Source organism: Cyanistes caeruleus, chromosome 5 (genome assembly GCF_971803275.1).
Source record: "Cyanistes caeruleus chromosome 5, bCyaCae1.hap1.1, whole genome shotgun sequence".
Lineage (NCBI taxonomy): Eukaryota > Metazoa > Chordata > Aves > Passeriformes > Paridae > Cyanistes > Cyanistes caeruleus.
Window position 1 is genome coordinate 18,058,206 of NC_141705.1, and position 22,479 is coordinate 18,080,684.

At 41.0% G+C, this 22,479-nt stretch overlaps 1 protein-coding gene across 1 annotated transcript in view; it reads right to left on the reverse strand.

Moving 5' to 3' along the window:
- Positions 1 to 22,479, reverse strand: part of PPARGC1A (PPARG coactivator 1 alpha) — a 363,672-nt gene that overhangs the window by 211,962 nt on the left and 129,231 nt on the right. The gene's annotated exons all lie outside the window — the stretch shown is intronic.

Sequence of the window (22,479 nt, forward strand, 5' to 3'; positions counted from 1 at the left end):
GTGGAAAGTGAAAACAAAAGAAAAGCCAATCCTGTAAAAGGCTGTTCCTCCTGCAAAGCTGGGCAGACTGCCCTTGAAATGGAAGGGCTGCTTGGAAAACCCAACACAGCCCCACAGCATCTCACACACCACAGTGCCACACAGCCATGAAGGGGCTGAAGGTGACACTGTCAAGCCTTGCTGATATCCATCCTATTTTTAAAACTGCCAACAGAGCTCAAGTTGGCTTATGACCTCCATGCTCCCGAGGAACCATCCACGCAGGCGGGACAGACACACTGGCACAGCTCCGCTGTATGACAAGGCAGCAAGGCACAGGCCAAACGCAGGGCTCTGTCCATCCCCAGCTGCTGTCACAGTGCTAGCTCTGACTAATTTTCACAAGGGCTTCTTAGCATGCCCACAACCTGATGGTGACACAGTTTCTGGGCAGCAAGAGCTGCAGCAGAAGGAGCTGGCTTGACCATGCGCACCACCCCTGAGCAGCTTTTCAGCTTGTTTTGGGGTGTTACATTAAAAAAATAAAGAGCTGAGCTGCAGTCAGTGTTTAAAAATAAACAAATTGCCAGTGTCAAAGCCTCTGTAATACTGCAAGCCCAAGGTAATGCTTTTTATAAAGGGGAAAACAACATTCAGATTTAAAACACGTTTTAGTTTTAATAACTTAAGGTGTCATTATTAGCATATGCAAAGAATATGAAACAAACAAACATATTTTCTTATCTTCTAAGCATTCCTCTAATAATATAATGTTTCATACACGTGAGGAATAACACATTTAGGTGTTGGCCGCCAGAGTTAATGACATCAGGCACTGATGAAACGTCTCGGCATGCCCCAAAGTTACGCAAAATAAAGAACTACTGATTTGAATTGCATCCAACTCTGCAACTCTCTATCTTCAGGGCAATCCAAGAGTAGATTTTCTTGAATGTTTTTCATTAAATGCCATCGTGCCATACTAGATAAGAGATTCTATTTGGACTAGCAGCTACTTCCAATTTTCGCCCCAAAATAAAAGAGGGTTTATCAATTCCAATCAGTTTTATCCAGAATTAGTTGTCAAGTTTCAATAGCTGGCATGCATCTGAAAACATAAATTCAGCACCAGTGTCAAATGACTAATACAGCCTTATAGAAGAGGCCTGAATGTATAGTCCTGCTGGGATTGACCAACTGCATTTAAAATATCAGCACTTTTATGTTATAATAGCTCCTATTAACAACAGTTGGCTGACATTAGATATATTCAAGCTAAGCATCAATTAAAAAATTGCTTATCTGTTTGAAAATCTGGAAAGTAGGTATGGGTTCTCACATGGGCAGAAAGTAATACAAACGAAATAATTGCTGCGGTGTCCTGGGACTGCATCACTTTGACTAACACATACTGCTATTTTTCTGCCTTCTTTAAGACGAATTCTTACATATATATGTGTGTTCCTGTCATGCTATGATGCATTTCTTAGCCATCATCTTTTATTTTTAAAATAGCATCATTTAGAAGCCCTATAGAAAGCCAGGGGCAGAGGGAATTACACAAATGAAATGTACTAAAATGGTTGTCCCATATAGTTCAGAGTGCAAACAGACATGAAAGGTATCCTGCAATCACCATCTTTATGGGAAACTGAGGCACCACTACATTCAGAGTATTGCCCAAGGTCACAAAACCAGCCACTCACCTCTCCTGAACCCAGGACCATAAAGCTACACTAGCAGTAAATGCTGATATCCAAGAGAACTCATTAGGGACTCATAAACGAGCTCAAATAAGTGCCAACCAGTTTAAATGTTAAATAGGTCATCGCTAACTCTGATCAAAATGCTTTATTCTTCATTGTATCTGAGAGTGATCTAAATTAGAAATGCAGACATATTCCTGGGAGCAAGAAGGCATGGTTCCCTACCGAGCTGCTATAATCACTGCCCATCTTTACACCCTGCTGGATGTCTGCCCAGCTCTGGCAAACTTTTGGGCAGCACTTCAGCTTACACGGGTGAGAAAGGTGGAGAAGATATCCTGCTCCCTCCCCACCTGCCCCCCAGAACCAACCTTCAGCCCACCACTGCAAACACACTCCTGAGGGTAGGCATGCTGGTGGAAAACCACAAAAGAAAAAAGACAATCCAAACCTTCAAACATCTCCATGGTCAAATTTTCTCATCAGTCAGCTACACTGTAGAAGTGGAGATGGGTTTTTTCAGCTGTCCTCTGAAGTCAAAAAAAGCCAGTCCTGGCTAGTTTGTCCAAGGATACCGAAGAGTTTTTGAGAAGAGTGCTAAGGGCTCTCTCAAGTGGATCAAGACACTTCCCTGCAATTATTCAGTAAATATTCTGTGTCATTATTCACTAAATAGTCTGGAACGCAAAGTTAATGAAAGAATTATTCTTCTCTAAATCTCATATTGGTTCCCATTGTCAAGATATCAGCCTTGTACAGGTATTGGTACAGGCAATACCAAGGAAGTCCATATGCCTGATAGACATCTCTAGGTTCAAATTTAGGGCCTTAGAGTTGGCCACATTGCCTTCTTAACCATCATCAGCACCACTGCAGTCAATAGGAGCTAAGAGTAAGAAGAACTTGACACCCCCATCACTTTTCCAGCAATCTCTGGCAATCCTTCAGGACAGTTAATGTAGAACAAAATACTCTCTGTGTCAGCCAGGAGAGGTGTCCAAAAATAGTAGTCAACCACTAGCCTCAGTTGCACCATTGTCTGTGTGAGGAGCTTCGTTTCTGGTTGTCTGGTCAAATCTCCCATTGTTCACTTCATTGTACACATTTCTCATTCATTAATGTAACAACAACATGCTCACAGTAACAGGATCTTGCCACTAGAAGATGATTTCTTGCTTTCAAAAATAAGTATCTCAGTTTCACCTTCACATTGTTTTTATAATACAGTAGGAGATCTGCATCCTGTCAAGTTTTATTTTCATCCTACTGACATTATTTCTTAATTAAACGAAAAGATAAGTAGATGAATTCAACCAGGTGCTATGACTGATACGAAGCACAGTTCCTCGGGAAAATAAAAATAATCAAGTCAGAGAAGAAGGGAGTGTGCCTGGAAGTCATTTCATATAGCAAGGCATAAGCAGTGGTAGGTGGCCTTAACTGGCTCTCCTGGTTGTTTGTTGTGCAGTTTTGCAATGTCTTCCAGCTGTCTTTTCATTTTCTTTATTGTTGTATTTATTTTTTAATGATTCTTCACTGAGGAGTTTCAGCTAAGAGAACAGAGAACCAACAGCAGCAAAGCATCATTTGTCTCCTCCCCATGCACGGGGCAAGTGAGGATTTTGCATTTCATACATCATTTACAACTTGGGGATGTGAGGCTGCCACCAAGCCTGTCGTGGCTCAGACAGCATTCCAGCACCAAAAACCTCAGTTGGCAGCCAGAATTTTACTGAAAAACACTGTGGGGAGAAGTACATTACAAAGAACTACTGCTTTTGTAAAGTCTCAGTCACTGCAGAAATAGAACATTTTAGTTCGTATGAATATTCTCTTTCATAACAAATCACTGTATGCCAAAATGCCCTATGTATTAAAGGAGATGCAAAATGCATAATGCTTTGCTCCCCGAGAAATAGCTTATATTTTGAATGTGTTTGAACTATACCTCTTCCCCCTGGAGACCAATATAAGCACCGAACAATAAGCACAGTATTGTTTCAAGACAACTGAAGAAGTATTAGAAACGTGCTGCTTAGTTGGAGAGACAGAGGCCAGCAACAAAACCAACCAAAGAAGAATAAACTACAAAAGTGAAAAAGTCCTACATTTACAGAGTTTCCTCTAGAAGAGAGACATTAATGAGCAGCTGAAGACTACAAAAAGCACAGGGTGAAATTAACAGGATTTTTTAACTAAAAGATTGAGCTTCTCTGGTTTCTGGGAGCCAGAGTTTGGGTGCTCACACTCATAGATTTTTGGGTGCTGACAACACTATGCAGCAGAACTGAAACTCTCATTGTGTTAGCATCAATAGAAAACCACATAGAAGATCCACTCCAGGAAGAATAAAACATGTAAATAAGAGGGTTTAGGGGGGAAAAATCTACTCAGGGACAAGAAGGTAAGGGAAAAAAGCCTGTTCAGGAAACCACAAACTTTCACAGAGCTGGTGATTATTTTGCTTTAATTCAGGCCACAGAAATGTTTGATCCTCTATATAAACGTAAAGCCCTGAAACAATCTGTCCTGCAAGGCAAATCTACTAAATAATGCAGAGTTCCCAATGGAAAAGAAACCTCCTTCCATCGACGGAGGGATTTTTAAAGGGCTACATCAGAGATCTGAGCTTTTAACTGTATCTTGCATTTCAATTTAACAACAGACCTATTGTTTTCTTTCAATGGATTAAGAAAAAAGGCACAATGACTTTAACAGCATTCAAAGTAAAGGCAGGATAACAAGGAAGACAAAATTAGACGCAAAAGCACATTCAAATTGCATATCCTTAACTCTTCTTACTGTGCAGGCAGGATCTCACCCCTAGATGCTGGGTCACTGATAGTCTTAGAGCAAGTCCACTTAGGTTTATAGCTGAAAATGGAGCAGATTGGTGACTATGCAGGAGGCCCAAGCATATTAAACACACTTCTTTCAGTACAGCATGAAAGAAAGAAAGGCACAACTCACCCTGTTCTGGGGGATAGCTGGAAACAAGGGATGCCATCAGTCAGTGACACCAGCACTCAGTATGGAGAGCAAGGGCGGGTCGGATGCTAACGCATTTCTCGGATGCGGGTGGACACCCATGGAGCACCCCTGAGCAGAGAGGCAGGAAGTACAGCTGTCCCTCTGTCACCCCTCTGCACCCATGGGCAATGGAAGCAGGCAGGCTGATCCCCCAAGTCTGCCCTGCCTGTTAGGGACCCCCAGAGCACGCATCAGCAAGGGTGGGACTTGTGGAAGCCCAGTGGAGCCCACCACTGCTCTTAGTCACAGTGTCCTACCAGGTGATGCACAAGCAACCCCAGCAGCACAGACCTCTCCAGACCCAGAAATTCGCCACTCTGTCTCCTCTAACACCTGCTCATGGAAAGGGGAAAGAAAAGAAGCAGCATAAGATTATTTCATTTTCTCTTTCTGCTTTTTCCTTCTATGATATGAATAGCAAGGCCATGGTTTGCAAAATTGTATGTTATTTCCTCCTCCAGTTAACCTACCAGTAAGCATGGGAAATCCATTACGAGAATTAAGGAATTTAAAGATATAAAATAACAAATTTAAAAACAGTATTGGAATATGTTTTCCAACACAGAGTTTGTGTTAGTATCTAATAAAATTTAATATATACTTAAATTTAAGCACAGAAGACTGCAGGATGAAAGGAACATACTATTCAAATCATTCAATTCATCTGATACTCATAGCTCTTTTATTAACATCACTTCAACTGGAAAAAAAAATCACATCTTCCTTTTTATTTCTTCTCTCTTCTTATACTATTTTGCATTTCTTTTTCATGCAACAAAGTCAGCTACCCTTTTATTTACAATCAGATCCACTTCCATGTTCAAAATCCTTTCTGTCTGAAACTGCGTGTCTTTTAGAATATAGGAGAAGCAGGGAGGAGGGACAGCTCTGTTGATGCTCCTGAGAAACATCCATAAAGGGATGTATTTGGCAGTAAGAAAAAGAGCTGTGGGGAAATCTGTGCTGGGACATGAGAGGCAAAAGGGGACATAAAGGCACTGGGGGTACTGCTGGGCCAGGGAAGACGAAACGGACAGAACTGGTGCCTGGTACGTACTGATGGTGGGAGCACCTCTGACAGCTATTTCTGGGGAACCCCAAAGGCTGGGGCCATATTTTCTGTAGGGCTGTACAGAGAGTCACTGTCCTGGTGCTTGACTGATTTTACATGGCAGCTTAACAATTAATTATAAAAACCAAAATTTAGTGAGAAGATAATTTGACAAGGTTTCAGTTTGCTAGGTGCAGCAGAGGCACAGGACACACCCGGCTTCCCAATACTGCTTCTTTCATATGGTTTTCTTCAGGCAGATACTATTGGACTCAGGCTCTCCATCCAATCCAGGCCAGCTCAGTCCTTCCCTTCCCTGAAGGCTTGGGAAGAGCTGTGTCCCCAGCCTCTGCCCAGAGTGCCCATCACTCTGGCCACTGAACCTGGCAGATGCATCAGACACTGCATTGGGATGACTGCCAGGATTCCTGCGAGTAACTTAGGACTGTAAGTTACCTCAGGGTGGTTTTGACTCCCAGGATCCTAAGAGGTGACTCAGTACCCACCTTCCTCTCCAAACCATGCACAGAGATAGAGGACAGAATATTTTTTAATGAGCCAGTAATAAACTGGTCACAATCAAAAAGCAGCTCTGTTTATGTGTACTTATATATACACACATATATACATACATACATCTGCAGAGGAACCCTTAATAAGATCAACACTCTTACTGAACATATTTACCTTGGTATGTGCTTAGCCTTTCTAATAAAATTATTCATATAAAACACATTGAGATAAACTGTGCACTCAATACACTATTCTGGATATTCAGCACTCCTTCAGATATCCTCCTCATACCTGAAAGTTCAGGCTACAGCACATTTCTTCATTTTCACATCTGAGTCACCAAACAAGAATCACTTCCTGTATGAGGAGATGTACATTTAAGTTTTGTCATCTTCCAGCTTACAGAAAATGGCTCTGTAAATGTATCTGGCACAAGGCAATCTGTCACAAAATTCTCATGGTATTTCCTTGCTCCATTTTATCTGCAGAAGTGATGAAATGCAAACTAAAATTTTTCTGTAAACATTATCCTTCCTAGGAATGGAACTCCTTTTCATTGGTTCTTCTTAGATTTGACTTTAGAAAATATCTGGGGTGTTTGTTTATGTAATCTGCTCTGTCAGGTAAGGCCAGCCTGCCTGTGATACCAGAGCTCTCATCTGTCTGCCAGTCTCACCTCTCTTTCACAGACACTTCATCCCATTGGAATCAATAGGTAAGGATCAATAAAATGCAAATGCTGCACTTTATCCTGGGTGCTCTACACTGCCTTCCTTCAGCCCTGGAAACGCTGTGGCTCTTCCTTCAGCCTACATAAGGCAGTGTAAGGGAAGAGGAAAGAAAGGTCCCAGGTAGCCAATGGGCAAGAAAAGCACCAAGGCTTGCTCAGCTCCCAGCCAGCATCAATAGGCACCCAGATATCTTTTTTGCTGGTACTCTAATGCTTCAGGAGCCAGCTGTGCACTGCAGTACCCTCCCAGGGAGTGGCTTTGCCAAACATCAGCAAGAGCAAGGGCGCTGCTGTACTTTTAGAAAAGCAAAACCTGGGAACTGCTTCTCTAAGCTCAGCAGACTTCAACCATTGCCCAGGCCAGATGGTTTAAACCAGTCATTGTTTCACCATGGTCATGAGGCCAAAAGCTGTACTCATCCATCACCACATCCTTAACCCCAACTCCCTCCTCAGTCTCTTTCTGACAGACTGCTGCCTCTGACAGCTTCACCTTCTGCAATTTTCAGACCCCACAAATCACTACTGGCAGAGCAGGAGCTCAGTAAAACAACCCAGTACAATTCCCTCTCTAAACTGGCCGCCAACTGTACAGACACATAAATAAGTCAGTCTTTCAGCCTAGGATTTCCAGAGAAATCATCACCCACAATTCATGCAGGGGATGATCGACTGACAGGGGGCTGTGGCAAGGCTGTGGGCAGCATTTCTTGCCACAAGTCAAATCAATTTGAATACTCCTATTATTCCAGTACTTGTTTACTGTTAACTTATCCTGGTTTATTTCAAACAATAATATAATTTGTATGGGCATGGTGCATTTTATTTCACTGAGAAATTAAGGTCTCCAGAGACTCACACTAAAATCATACTGGTATTGTCAGCAATGTAATTGCCACATGGTCTCCACAGAATTCTATTGAAATTGCTTTCCTCTCCTAATCTCAAGAAGTAGGAACAACATCCCAACAGAGACACCAAAGACTTGCAATGGAGTCATGTTCCATCATAAATGGTCTCATAATGATCCTCTTTAGACATCCTTCGAAACTGCCAAGAGATTGGTGCTGCACGGTATTTATTTTCCACAACGTTCTGCAAAGGACATTAATGTTCTCTCCCTTGAATCCTGGAACTCACGTCCTATTAAAAAACTTTATGAGCAGTAACTACTGCTTCACTGCAGTCCCCCACAGAGCCTTCAGTATATATATTATTATTTCACAAACTGCACTACTGAGTTGCAACAGAATTAGGAAGCATACCCTTTACCCAACAGACTGGAGCAGATCCCAAGGATTTGTTTTGTTCTGTGAGGCAATGACAAGAGGAGGGGAGAAGTCTTTCACCCAGAAAACAGACTATCTCCTTGGGAGACACACTGGCCCATGCACAACAGCCCTAACAAAAGGGTTAGCAGCACACTCAGTGATGGAAGTTGCTGGACATGTACAGTGGAGGTTGCAAAGGTTATTTTCCCTCTTGTTTCCCTTGGTTATATAATAAATACAGCAGGCTGAATTCACCTGAAGCAGTGTCATGCTGAGAAAGGGGATTTAAACCCCCCTGAGTGTAGGAGGAGGCTTAAACTGCACGATGGAAGACAGATCGTAAATCTGGTCCACCTCTCTTTATCTTTGACACCTCTTCAACTCAGAGAATAAGTAATCAAAGTTTCTGAGCTTCTGGATAAAGTTCTTTCTCAACAGAAAAGCTGAACATATGCTCAGGTTGCAGCACACAGAAAATTCTGAAATTAGGTTTTGAAGTTTTTCATCTCAACAGGTTTGGAGTGCAAGTATCAGCGAGATTTTCAATACTCTACCGCGGCATTTCATATTTTAGAGAAAGGGACACACAGAATCATTAGGCTGTCATAGAATCATTAGGTTGGAGAAGACCTTTAAGACCAACAGGTCCAACCATTAACCCAGCACTGCCAAGTCTACCATTAAATCATCTCCTTAAACGCTAAATCTATACATCTTTTAAATTACCTCCAGGGATGGTGACTCACACTTTCCTGGGCAGTCTGTTCCAATGCTTGACAACCCTTTCATTGAACGTTTTTTCCTAGTATTTAATCTAAACTTTCTCTGTCACAACTTGAGGCTGTTTCTCCCCATCCTATCACTTGTTACCTGGCAATAAGGTGAGAGCAACCCTCACCTCACTACAACCTCCTTAGTTATGGATAAAGAAGGACCAGAGATGAACAGAGGCCTAAGGGGCAGAACTCTCAGATTCTTTTCTTACCTCGGTTTGTTCTGTGGTACTAGTACTTGATGGCTTTCAGAAAGTCATCTCAGGCGCCTCTGACTCCCCTTTTACAAAAGGATTCAAGGATAACCACAGAAGAAAAATCCTTTAGTCAGTTTATACTTACCCCAGCTATTCTACTCCAGCAGTCACGTGCTGGAAATCCCATATAAATGTCAACTCTAGCCTTTGGCTGCATTTGGCATGATATTAGATGGTACAGAGGCATTTCATACTGAAAAAAAAAATATTTTTCTGAGTTCAAAATAAAGGCTGATCAGCTCCTTGTAAAAAAACCACCGTTATAAATGTCTATTGCATCCATGTCACAGACATGAGATGACCTCTGAGTCAAAGGACCTCTGAGAGAGTAGCAAGGACAGGATTATTTCTTTTGCTTGGTATGTAGTATAAGAAACTTATTAATATATAGCTGCATGTAAATGTAAGATATAATTACTACTAATAACAATTATTCGAGCTCTGGGGAGAAATGGATCAATGGTCTTATCCTGGTCTTGTCAGCACCTGATCTTTACCATGAAAACTTATGAGCCGATCTACATTGTGAATTAACTGAGTCACACCTTGTATTCACTAGAGAAAGAGCCCTGATCTGCTGCCATTTCACAGTGCAGATCTTAAAATCAGCAAGCATTTTAGTTTTATGGCTAAGATCTACTGCTCAGCACTATATGCTTGTATAATACTGAATATTGTAAACTATACTCTGGCTTACACTGGTCCACTGTAGGGGAAAAAAAATAGTGGCTACATCTAATCAGTGGCTCTAAAATTTAACAGTTTTAAGGCTTTGGTACAAGCCATTTTGAAGTATTAGATTATTTTTATGTCACAAAATAGTTCATTGTTTTATTTTTCATTCCTAGTCAAAACTGCATCTTTTCTAGCTGTTAATGAACCCTGCCTAAAGTAGACATTTACATTCAGCCTATTTACCTGATGCATAATGCTTTATGAAAAAATCAGCTCTAAATGATACTGCTAGAATTTTATTACAGACTTTCAGTGCAAATAATAAAATCTTTCTACAGCTAATGAACTGCCCAACAAAGCAAGTTTGTTAGTTAGTAAAAATAAATGCTTTTAAAAACAATCAAGATATTAGAGAAATATGGGTTTCAATAAAGACTTGTTTGTACATTTTATTTAATTGACATTTATTACTTTCAGATTTTCTGCAATTCTAATAGCGTGGAAATAAGCAGCAGGGATGGTGACTTGCAGGATAACTAATTTATATTAAAAAAAACAGTCAGAGGACTCAAAAACAGGCAATATTTGCCTTCCTGGATTAAGGTTTCCACCATTCATATTTGTAAATATAGCACAGTTTCTTCTCCTATAATCTCCTGCCTCATTTGAGAAGCTCTCCTGGTCTTTCCACTTCCTATTCTGCTAACAAGGATCATGCCAAGGTGGTGTGCTCACATGCATGTATGTGCATGACACACAAGATTAAGCCTTTGGGGGTCACGGCCTCTCTGTAAGTACTTTAAGAGATGTATGCTTATTGACCAGTTAATAATAACGTGAAGAACATGAAGATTTAACTTTCATTCTAATTATCTGTAAGAGAATAGTTTTCAGTGTTCTTACACAGAACAGACCACAAGATTATGCTATGCAATTTCTGTTAACCCACAGATTATCACCTTTAACACAGATGCTCTATATTCAACCGAAAATTTCAGGTAAATTACACAGTTCAGCTCTCAAATGACCAGAGTTAAATTTTTGATAAACAGAAACTGAAGCTCAGTCAAATACTAAAGACCTTGCAAATAGGAGGAAATCAGGTTAGAACCTGGGCAGCAGAAAAAGAGCTCAAGAAAGGTGACCACACATTCACACCTGTCTGTTCTGACAGACTTCTTCCAATCTTCCCATGGTGATACACAAGACTGTGTCCATGTCAGTCAAACAGAAACAATCAGGCTCAGGAGTGAGCATTGCTACCCCCTGTTTCAGATCCCCACCTTCAAGTGTGGAATACAACAGGCTTTAGAGATAAACAGTTATTAAAACAATAACAAATCAAATTAATTGTGTGAGGAGGGGGGAAAAAAAGTCCAGCTTCTTGCAGGTGACTGGCCGGAGTCCTGACGCACAAAGCTTTATTATAACCATTTTCCTGAGGTGGGACTTCAAGGGTGATGGATGTGCTGAAAGCAGTGAAGGTGACCCAGTTCTGCCCACACATCCAAAAGAAAAGAGTAAGAAGTGCTCTGAGCACAGAGCTTAAGGAAAACACACTCACACCTCACCAGGGCTCCAAAGGACCATAGGTACCCTACTACAGGAGAAAATAACTTCTTCCAAAAGGACATTCCAACTTTGTCTCAAAAAACACAAGTTTTGGAAAGCCCTGCACCTCCCAGCGAACTGCCCTCATCCTGCACAATAAATGCGTATTATTCAAGGCTGAATTAGTCAAATTTCAACCTTCAGCCCCTGGATTTCTTTGTGTTTATGCAGGCAGGCCAAAAAGTTGTTATGCTTGATTTCCAGCTGGCATTACTTTCCAATGCATGCTTCCCCATTCTTTTTCCAGCTGTATGCAAGCTGCTCCTTTATCCTTACTTGGAGATCAATTACACACACACACCTCAAAGTTATACACAGCTCACCCTGAAGAGACCAGGAGCTTTGCAGTCAAGGACTGCAAGTCCAGATGTGACTTAGATGAGACTTAAGGTGATTTGCAGGGCAAAATCCAGGGGACAACTACCACTGGCTTCTGAAGGGCCAGGATTTATCCGGGCTAGTAGTTTTAATAGGAAAATCTCAAGAGTGGGTATTTCAACCTGTGTCTTGGCAAATTTTCAGCTCAGGTAATTATGTTCTGCCCTCTTAAAATTCCTTTGAAGTTTCACTTGGCAAAGTTAAACCTCCATGTCCTTTCCTGGACCTGCAAAGACATGAAACTATGAGAGCCTATCCCAGAAGCAGCAGCACGTCACAGAGGCACCAACAATTTCTCCCTGGGCTGATTTTGGGGCACTTGGAAATCAGAGGGAGGAAATGTTAGCTCGGACACAGAGAAAACTGCAGCGATGCTCTTAAAAAGGAAACAGTAATAAGCTTAACAAGAGATTTGTGAGCAGGACAACAAAATACGCACAAACAAAATCTTAGTTCTTTCCCTGGAAAGACAGGTGTTAGCAGGTTTCCCTTCCCGTGAACAAAGCAGAAGTCTACAGGTTGTGTTTGCACAGTAACCTTCAGAAATCTTCACAAAGAGCAGGAGGTTAGCACCACTCACACACACATTGCTCAGCTGTAAGATGGCAGCACCTTATGTACTCGTCTACGAAATTACGACGCTCTGTACGTACACAATTGATGCCTGAGTGCAGTTCTTTTTCAAGGGCAGTAAAACCTGAGAGTTGCACAGTGAGCAAAATGAGAGACGCAGCAATGTAAAAACATCCAAAGGCTTAGCATTGCTTTTTCAGAATTAGTGTGTACAGTATAAATTCATTGATGCTTACTGCTGTTTTGAACGGATAAAACATTTCTTTAAGAGCTGTATATTTTCATTTTAAATATCTTTCCTCAGGGTACTTAAAAGTATTCTTTAAGAAAATATGCTCTTCAGTGCAAAATCAATCACCTCATTTAATGCAATCAATTATTATTAATAATACAGAACAGATTATATTGTAATATTCATAAATATTACACTTTTTGCTGGACCACCACTAGAAAGTTCAAGCAGAAAATGAGACCATTTCTTTTAAAATGGGGTATACTGTTATTTTATTCCCGATGTTAAATTTATCTTTAACAAAAGGAAGAAGTCACTTTAACTATCCTGTGTTTAGACCATCCTGAAACTGCATCTGCAGAGAAAACTGTTCTTGCAGCACAGCAGAATCTCCTGAACACTTCTGGTGATTTTTCCATGTATATCAGTTGTCACAGCCTCAGTTTGGCATCAAAGACTAGTGACAAGTATGTCCTGAAGACACCCCTCTCTCCTTCCCCAATGACATAGTGCCTAAACAGTTGGCTTATCATGAACAGCTGTCTCATGGATGGTTAAAGGCATGTGAAGTTAATGCTGTCCTAAAAACTAAACTCTCTTCCCATGCTATGATTCAAAAAGAATAAACACTTTTTAGTATTTAATGTTTATTAACTAGGGAAGCCTACTATAGTTTGTTTAAATTTAAAAAAAAAAAAACAACCAACACACAAACTACGTAATTTGCAAGTGAGGACTCCCTCAATTTCAACAACTTTATTATGCACAGCTTCTAAAGGTGTTTTTTTCCTGGAGCAGTAAAATGTGCCGTTACACCAGTAAATGGTTCACTGCCTACCTGGGGAAGAGAAATTTCAGGTAGGCTTGGGGCTGCAGCAAAATCAGATCCGAATGAAATGCTAACATGGGCAGAAGCCCCATCTGCACTTATGAGCTGCTGCTCTATCATCATTTTCATCCTCTGCAGCTGCTTGAGTGTTCTGGGCTGAAATGAGAGTAGGAACCCCAAATTCAGAGGGAGAGACGGGAATCACTTTTGGAATTCTATCCCTTTCCTCACCCTTTCTGCTGGGAAGGAAAAAAAGAAAAAAGCAAGTTGACATGAGAATGAATTCTACTTTTGTAGCCAGGATTCAGAATTCATCTTTGTCTCTGGAGCTTGATTCAAGAGGAGGTATCTGGAAGCGAGAAGCCTCCAGTGTACAAGTGTTTTAAAATATGTGCTTAGTAGTTTTGTGTATGTATTTTTTACTGCTGCCTTAGAAGAAACTCCTGCCAAGATAGTACATTTTTTAACAAAATGCAATAGCTTCCCTTAGTAATTCTAACTCCAGTGATGTCTTCTGCTCTCACATCCAACCTCATTCTCCCAAAACATCAAAAAAGAGCGCACAAGACATACAGTCCTTAAATAACAAAGATCATAAGCAACTCACAGTGTAAGTACCATAAGGCAAATCCAGGTGGCACAAACATGAGCATAAGTCATACATTTTGGGCCTCACAAACATTGCAGAGCCAGGAAGAAGAACAAGTCACTTGAGGGACTGCCACGTGCACAGGAATGCACCACGTCCATGATATGAACTTGCACACCCTGCTCCTTGCTGCGCCTCCAGGCACTGTCTGAAGACACAGCACGTAAGCCTTGCTCCCAGAAGATGATCAAGAGAAAGGTCAGCAGCACTTCTGAGTCTCACCTGCAGCCTGACTCATCACAGACCAATGCTCCCCACATCTCCACTGCTGCCAGTGACACAGCCCAGCTTAGCTGGGGCAAGGAGCTGGGGCTAATTAGCTCTTAGTCTGCAGTAAGGGCCACTCCCCCTCACCACCATGTAAGCAATGGTCAACAATGATAAATCTTCCCCCAGAACTGTGACTGACTGCCATCACCAATGAGCCATACCTCTAACCAGATTCCCAAAAAATTAACTAATAATCCCTTCCGTTCTTCTTACATGACTGAGCCATCCTCCTGGTTAGCAAATAAAGGTTAAAAGCATTCAGTTTTGCAGGGGTATGCACCAGGAGAAATAAATATGTTGCCACTAGAGAAACTCTGACCGTTTTGGAATACTGGAGCACTATCAGGCTCATTGCTAGCAGCCATAATAAATACAGTGCTCCTAAATTTAAAAGGCCCATTTAAAATATTCCTAGACACAGTGACCATTTAACAAGTTTATACTGAATAGCGTAAAAGAAAACAGAACAATTTGGTTTTCAAACACCCAGCACTGATACTATTGACATTTAGCTCCCCCCCAGCCTTAACCTTATCTTCTTTGTCCTTGTCTCTCCCATTATTCTTCCTTTCTTTGTTTACTTGATCTTACTTTTCTCATCCTGTCATTTACACAGTAACATTATTTTAACGAGTACATTTGAACAGGAACTACACCAATTACTACATCATCCATTTTTGCTTAGCCTTTATAAAGAAAGGGAGAGGAAGGAAAGTAAAAAGATTAAACCAAATGCAATAGTTTTGAGTTCTTTGCAAACCGCATCTCAAGTTAAGCCTGCTCTGCGGTGAATGTATAAAATATATTCAGTGCCGTATAAGTAATGACATATCAATTAACTGTGTCACAAGGTCTAAAAATATGCAAATTACTGTACTTCAATTAGAAAAATCTACATCCTTGGAGAATATTGTAAATCAGGAAATTTGGGAGACATTAAGAGTAATCAGTGAAGGAAAGCATGCACTTTCCCCCGTATCCTATTTTTATACATACATAATGAAATAATTATAGCTACACTGTATTTATGCCTCTGCAAAAATATTAAAATCTTAAGATCTTTACAATGATAAATTTAATCCACATTACGTTTGCAGACAACATTAATTATATGAAAAAGAAATCTATTATCATTCAATATAACTAAGTTGAAACTAATTTGGACATGTAAATTAGACATATGACTTTTCCATAGTAGCAGTATATTAGAAAACCGACTAAAAGAGATAGATTAATTGAAGAGGTCACATGTGTGAAAAAGGCAAGTATGTTTCATTTGCTCCTATGACAAAAAAATATATATTGAGAAAAAAATGTATATACTAATTTTCAGAAAAAGGATGGTTTTTATGTTTTAACAGCAGCTCTTCAATGAATATTTTTCTGTTAGGAATGCTACATCATACACAAAGCCTATCAGTCCAGGGTGTGCACCTGCAAATGTGTATGGTAGTGTCAGTTTGCAAAGAATGGGTCATTCACCACTGTAGCAGCTGTGGTGATATCTTTTGTTTGAAATTCAATTTGCATCTGTTTCAGAGATGCCATAAGAATGCATATAAGGAGCAAGCACATGACGTGGATCTGCAGTGGCTCCATTCCCCACAAACCACTGTAGCCTTCAAAGGACTGTACAGACCTGCAGGAGACAATTCCCAGGACTGCTGCAGCAGAGAAGGAAAGGGCTGTCTTGCTTACATGTTGGAGAGCCTGTTGAAAACGATGTTGTTCTATCTTGCTCACCATGGAGTTTCTCCATCTCCTGAAAGTGCTGATGGTGACCACTATGTGATGAGGACCTTCTGAGGTGTTCAGTGTCTTTTTGGGAAAACGTGGAAGTCCACCACAAAAAGGCAGCCAAATTAGTGCATGTAACAATTGCAAAGAATGAAGCAGTCCAATATTCCAGCATTAAAAGTGTGGGGTTTTAAATAGCACAATTACGGTCTTGAATTTACCTGAGGAATAAATTTGAATTTATCTGGGGCATCCAGTGGCCATTGCAATCAATCAGAGGTAAACAGGCAAAATCAGTAAGGACCCAAGAACAGAACTGAGTCCTCTAACAACCCCTGACGTGTGAGCTGAGGCCACCAAACCCTGACAAAAGGTGCTCAGAGTACTGCAGTTTGCAAATATCAAAGACTACAGAAGGCTCAAGGCTATGTGGGATTATTCCTGGGGTTGTCCCCAGGTCACTCAAGACTCAGTTCTGCTCTTAATGAAGCTGACTTATTTCCTCATTGACTTTGAGGAAAATAGGGACCAGCACTTCAAGAAACCCATCTTAAGCCTCCTCCACTGACCTGTGCACACCACCACTATTAAATAGTATCACACACATCTGTCTAACTCACATCAAAATCAGAGCTATAAATGGATTTTTAAAATGTATATAGGCCAGTTTTACTTAAGCAAAGGAGATTTCCGATAAACATGCAAATAGGAATTTAAACAGCAATTTAAAGACCACGAATTCAATTCTCATTACTTATGCAAACTATCATGGTCTTGTCATGCTTTATTTCTCTGCCTTATCATTTTATCCATGGTATTTCCCCTCTGTTGCTGTATTTTCTTTTTTTCCTGTCATCTACATTTTCTGGATGCATTTTTAATGTCCTCACCTCGATATTTTAACCTTTCAGGTAATACAGGATTTACAGCAGCAGACAGGGTACAGGCATTCATATGTAAGGAAAGGCACCTCCTGTAATTCCTGATACATAATTGCAGGAAACAGAAAACTTAATGATATTATCGGGCAAGTAGTTTATCATTTGAACCTAAGGGCATTTATAGGCTGCAAGCAGAAAACAGATAAGACAGATTTACAATTGCATTTCTACATTTTAAAACTTAAAAAAAAAAAAAAAAAGAAGTGGTTATTTATAGGGAATAGCTGTATCTCCTTTAAAAAATATTTTATTTAGTTCAATCTGTGTTAGATTCATTTGCCATATTTCTGTTTGTCATTATAGTTGAGGAAAATGCCAGAATATCCATCCTTCCTGAACTGTAGGACAGCTATCAGATAAGGATCAGAACAAATTCTAAAAAAAACCCTCACGAGTTATGATTAACTCTATGTAAAAAGAGGACAGGCAAGGGGAAAAAAATACAAGGAAGAGAAAACCATAATCACCGACTACCATTCCTATGGGATGGGAAGGGGAGGAAAAAAACCAAAGAAAAAAAAAGCAGAACGAATGAGAGACAGAAGTATATGCTGTAAATATAGCACACATTTTATTACCGCCTATGTGCTGCTACACCCCAAGACCTTGCAATTTAGTTGCCTATTATTTGCCTTTAAACATTAGCAAAAGAGATCTACCATTTTTGAAAGGTAATTATACTGTAATGCAGATGGCAGTAAAACAATTACACAAGATAAGCCCTTGCAATGATCTTTACAAAGCAAACCAAAAGTAGCACTGAATCATAAAAGACCCAACGTGGAGAAGGCTGCATTGCAGCACTACCGCTCTGCTACGAGCTCCCCTGCAAAAGTGGCAGCGCAATATTGCAAACAGCATAAGAAGCAGACACAGTGAAGGTTAAGCACTTCGTAAGTTTAAAGGATTCTTAATCCCAGACTAATCCTTTACAGTCCCTATTTGGTGTAGATCCCAAAATACTCCAAGTGCTACAGAAATGCTTGTTTGGGTGGTTTTTTTCCTCCAGTATAGAGTTTAACTTTTACACCCTCCTGCTATCTACAAGCTCTGTTGGCACACTGTCCTTTTAACAGGATTTTTCCTGCCTTCTGAAAGTTGTTGAGAAACAGTGAATGCAACTGCCGAAGAATCATTAATTACTATTAATAGATGTCTCTGGAGATGAAATGAACTATTACAAGTAGTTTGTTTGACTGTCACATCAATGCACCTGGTATTTTTACGACTTGTTAGTGACCAGATAGAGATTTCAGATGGCAAAAGGTGCCTCATCAACCCATGTTGATTGAAACTGCCTACCAGTTCCAAACAGATCCTTCTTTTAAACTTTGACCAGCTACTCAACAGATCAGGGCACTCTCCAGTGATACATTACAGACAGGAGCTAGCATCAGACATGCACAGAAAAGAGGACACAGAGTAGATAGGATCCGATCTTTGCTATTTTCCAGTGCATAAAATAACAGCCTATCATCTACCTTTTGCAGGTCATTTTTATCAAGTTGCAGGCCAAAATGAAATTTGACCTCCATTTTCCAGCTAGCCCAGAGATGATAAATTTAATGCAGACAGTGCAAATGAATGGGTCTCTGTTAGGGAAAAGCTGGATTGGTGAGAATTATTAGCGGTGAAGTTTCTGCCCCTGTACTTCTCATTTCATTTTTCTCCTACAGTTTTTGTCATCCTTTTCCTGTACTTTTCTTCCTCTTTCACCACAGTCTGACCCCTTTTCCACCAGAAAGGATAACATTTACTGCAGCTGTGCTCTGGGTCACTGCAAGCATTCTTCTCCTTCTGGACAATTAAGAGTGCAGGGCAGCAGGGGGCCAAGTCTGCAGCCTCACCCCAAGGAGTCAAAGGGACTCCTGTATGTTTCAAGAGAAGCTAAGCCAGGCTAAAGCCAGCAGATACTTCGCAGATCTTTATAGCACCACACCTGTATTATTTCTGTATTTCTCAAGGAAAAACACTGGAACAAAATGTATGCAAAGTTATGCCTGCTGGGGACAATCTCCTAAACCCACATGTATCTTTACTCACACACAGCATCAGGACCTCTTCAGAGCAATCTACTTTCCATTGCAGGTCAGTAGTGAAAATGTTCCTGGCCAGAAGTGTTGGCTACAACCATGGCTGGAAAAAAACAACCTCATCAGTTTATAGATTGCTCTAAACCCTGACCTGCCTTCCAACAAAGGCTGTTCCACTTTGCCAGCTGAGTGTGAGTCTTGAGGCTGACTGTCCTCTTCCATTAGTTGCTTTGATGAAGGAAAGAAATGAAGGCTAATGGTGGAGCTGGTGGACCCCTCCATGTGGCTGCAGTTTCCATGCACAGTCAGCTGTTCCAGAAAATCTTACAATTATCTTGGATATCTCTCTCCATGCTATTTGAAAATAGTGACTTACTGCCAATGTAAATCTGATATTCCCTTGCTTAAGAAAATGTGGTTTTATTATTAAAGCAAGATGCCTCACTGGAGAAAATTTAGCACCACAGAGAATAGCAATGGATATATTTCATTATTATTATTGTATACAGGGTGCACTGGTTGTAAGAGGAACATCTGTGCTCCTAATTTTATTATAACTTCCTGTATTTACGATATCCAGTGAGGCAAGCAGCACACACCATGTGTGCATCTAAAAGGGACAAGAATGGATACATGACAAACTCTGAAACTCTGCACAGCTCCACCTTTTTCTCTGTGACAGAGGAGTCACTACACACAATGGGGCCATAAAAAACTGATGGAAACCACAGCTGAATTCACTGGGCCAAAGACCTTGCATTTCCAATGGTCTCCCCCTCTGGAATTCACCCTCAGTGAGGAGATGAGATTGAGCACAAATACTAAAACTATCAAGACTGCAATTCAAAGCTGGCAGTGGATCTTCTACATCACTAAGTGCTGAACAGTAGAATGGCCCCAGGAGTGTAATCCTGAATTAAACTACACAAATTCAAGTACCCATAAGCAAAAGATGTATAACTGAAGCAGAGGGAATTAGAACTAGTTCCTTCTCTTGAAGGGACCAGATGCTTTACAGGCATATTGTAGTACCTCTCTACCATGGTGACAGATGCCTTTGTGATTCCTGTAACTGGTGGCAATGACAGTGATAAAGGTATGCTGCTTTTATCCCACTGGACTGAAAAACATTATCTTTGAATCTCAAAGTCTGGAAAAAGGGAAGAAAGTCAGATACCAGTTCTGTGACAAGCAAACACATAAAGTAAATTGCCATGGAAAAAGAACATATAAAAAATCCTTTCCCAACCCTGCAGAAAAATAAGGAGTTATTGTGGGAGGGAGGGAAAAAAATCCTGTAAATACAGTTTTAACAAGTCCTTGAGGTTGGCCTGTTCCTCATGTCCTGTCCCAGCAATGTATCATACAGTTGTTTGCACACCCACTGATCTGAAACAATTCCTTGCCTCTCACATCCCAAAGGAGGCAAGGCAGGTCAGAAAAGTTTACATTTTAAACAGCAGTTGGGAAATTTTTCCAACAAGTACACACTCCATTTATCTGCCACTGAATCCCACAGCCTGTGTGCTTCCCAGGCACACTCCTAGCCCCCTAATACTCATCCAAAGGATGCCTGGGAGCTGGGGTGGACAGAGAGAAGAAGAATGGTTGGCCAGGATCCTATCCCAATCCTTGCAGTATCTCCTTTAGCCACTGTCAGAGGCAGTCTATTGTGCTAGGCAGCCCACATATCTGACCTATAGAGCATTTCTCATGCTCTTATGTAGTACACCAACCTCACTGGGAAATTTCCCACTGAGTTTTCTAACACAAACACTACACTCACAGAAATATCTTGCAGTCACATATTCAAGCCCGCAACCTGATTTTCAAAGTGTAATTGTTTCCCTGAGAACTCCTATACCACAATTATTCAGATAAAACATCAGCTGAAGAGAAAGTAGAGCCATATTAAAATATAAGATTAACTGAGCAAGTGGAGTTAAACTCCACCTAGGTAAAGGCATCAGCACTGCTGGAAAGAGGGAGGAGGGCATCCAGGCAAGGATCAAGGCCAAGCCCTTGTCTGCTGCTGCACTGACACCTCTGTGGTGAGGTCCATGGGGTTACCCCCACTGCAGTAAGAGGGCGACTCTGACAGCAACTGCTCATTCCTTTGGAAATAAAATGGGAAAAAACACTGTACACTGGAAAAGAAAAATAGGAAAATCAAGAAATTAAGAGGCAATGCATATGAAAGTCTGTAATAAAGTTTGATGGCTCAAATTGTGCTCTGACTGCGCCTTTGTTGCCAGTGAAGGTCCCACGGTGCTGAGGATGAAGTGGGAACAAGGCCCCCCCAAGGCACACAGGGTCTCTATGAGGTGAATGATCCCTGACCAGCACAGCTATGCAGGTAAGGGCAGCAGCACAGAGCACTTGTGCTGCCAGAGCTGTGCTGCTGCTGCTGCTCCTTCTGCAGGGACAGGCAGGCGCTGCTGTAATAAGCTATCTCGTCAAAAAGCGCTGTTTTGCCAGGACAAGCTATTTCCAGCAGTCCACCCAGGACTGCTTTACTGTTGCAGTGTGTGGGTATAGCTGTATCAGCAGCCTGCTCCTCATGGAGACAGAGCTTCAAGGCTGCTTTCCACATGGAAAAGGGCAGAACACAGTGCAGACATCTTGCCACTCCACCTCCTCCTAGTCCCAGACCCTGTAATGCAAAGGAACCAGTTTCCCAGTCGTTTTTTGATATTTCTGGCAGAAACAGGTCATACTAGGCATATGGCTGTGCAAACATATGGATCAGGATTTCAGGCATTCTCTGACACAGAAAGAGAGAGCAGAAAGTGTTAGTACAACATTTAATACATCCGTGGAACGGCATGGTGCAGAACATTGCTCAGGGGGAAAAAAAAATTAGTTGGAAAGCTGATGTCTTTCAATTCTGATTGATTTGAGGAGAATCACAGAGGGCACATCAAAACTGCGGAGTTGTTTTACAGCTGCAAAGAAGAAAGACCAGAGAATTACAGAGCTGCTGGCCTTGACCATTACTGGTTAAAAGCTTTACTAACAGCAACTCCATGGATCTAAAAAGCTGCATTCAACACCTGGAAGTACAGTATGTCCAGCACTTTTTCTCATGCAGTCTTGACCCATCATCTGCCTAATACAGCCCTGCAATCCAACTGCAACGAACAATACCAAGTTAAAATTAGCCATGATTTCTGTATTGTATGATCCATCAGAAGTCTTCTATCATCATAGAACAGCTGGAACAATTTAAAGCTAATCACTT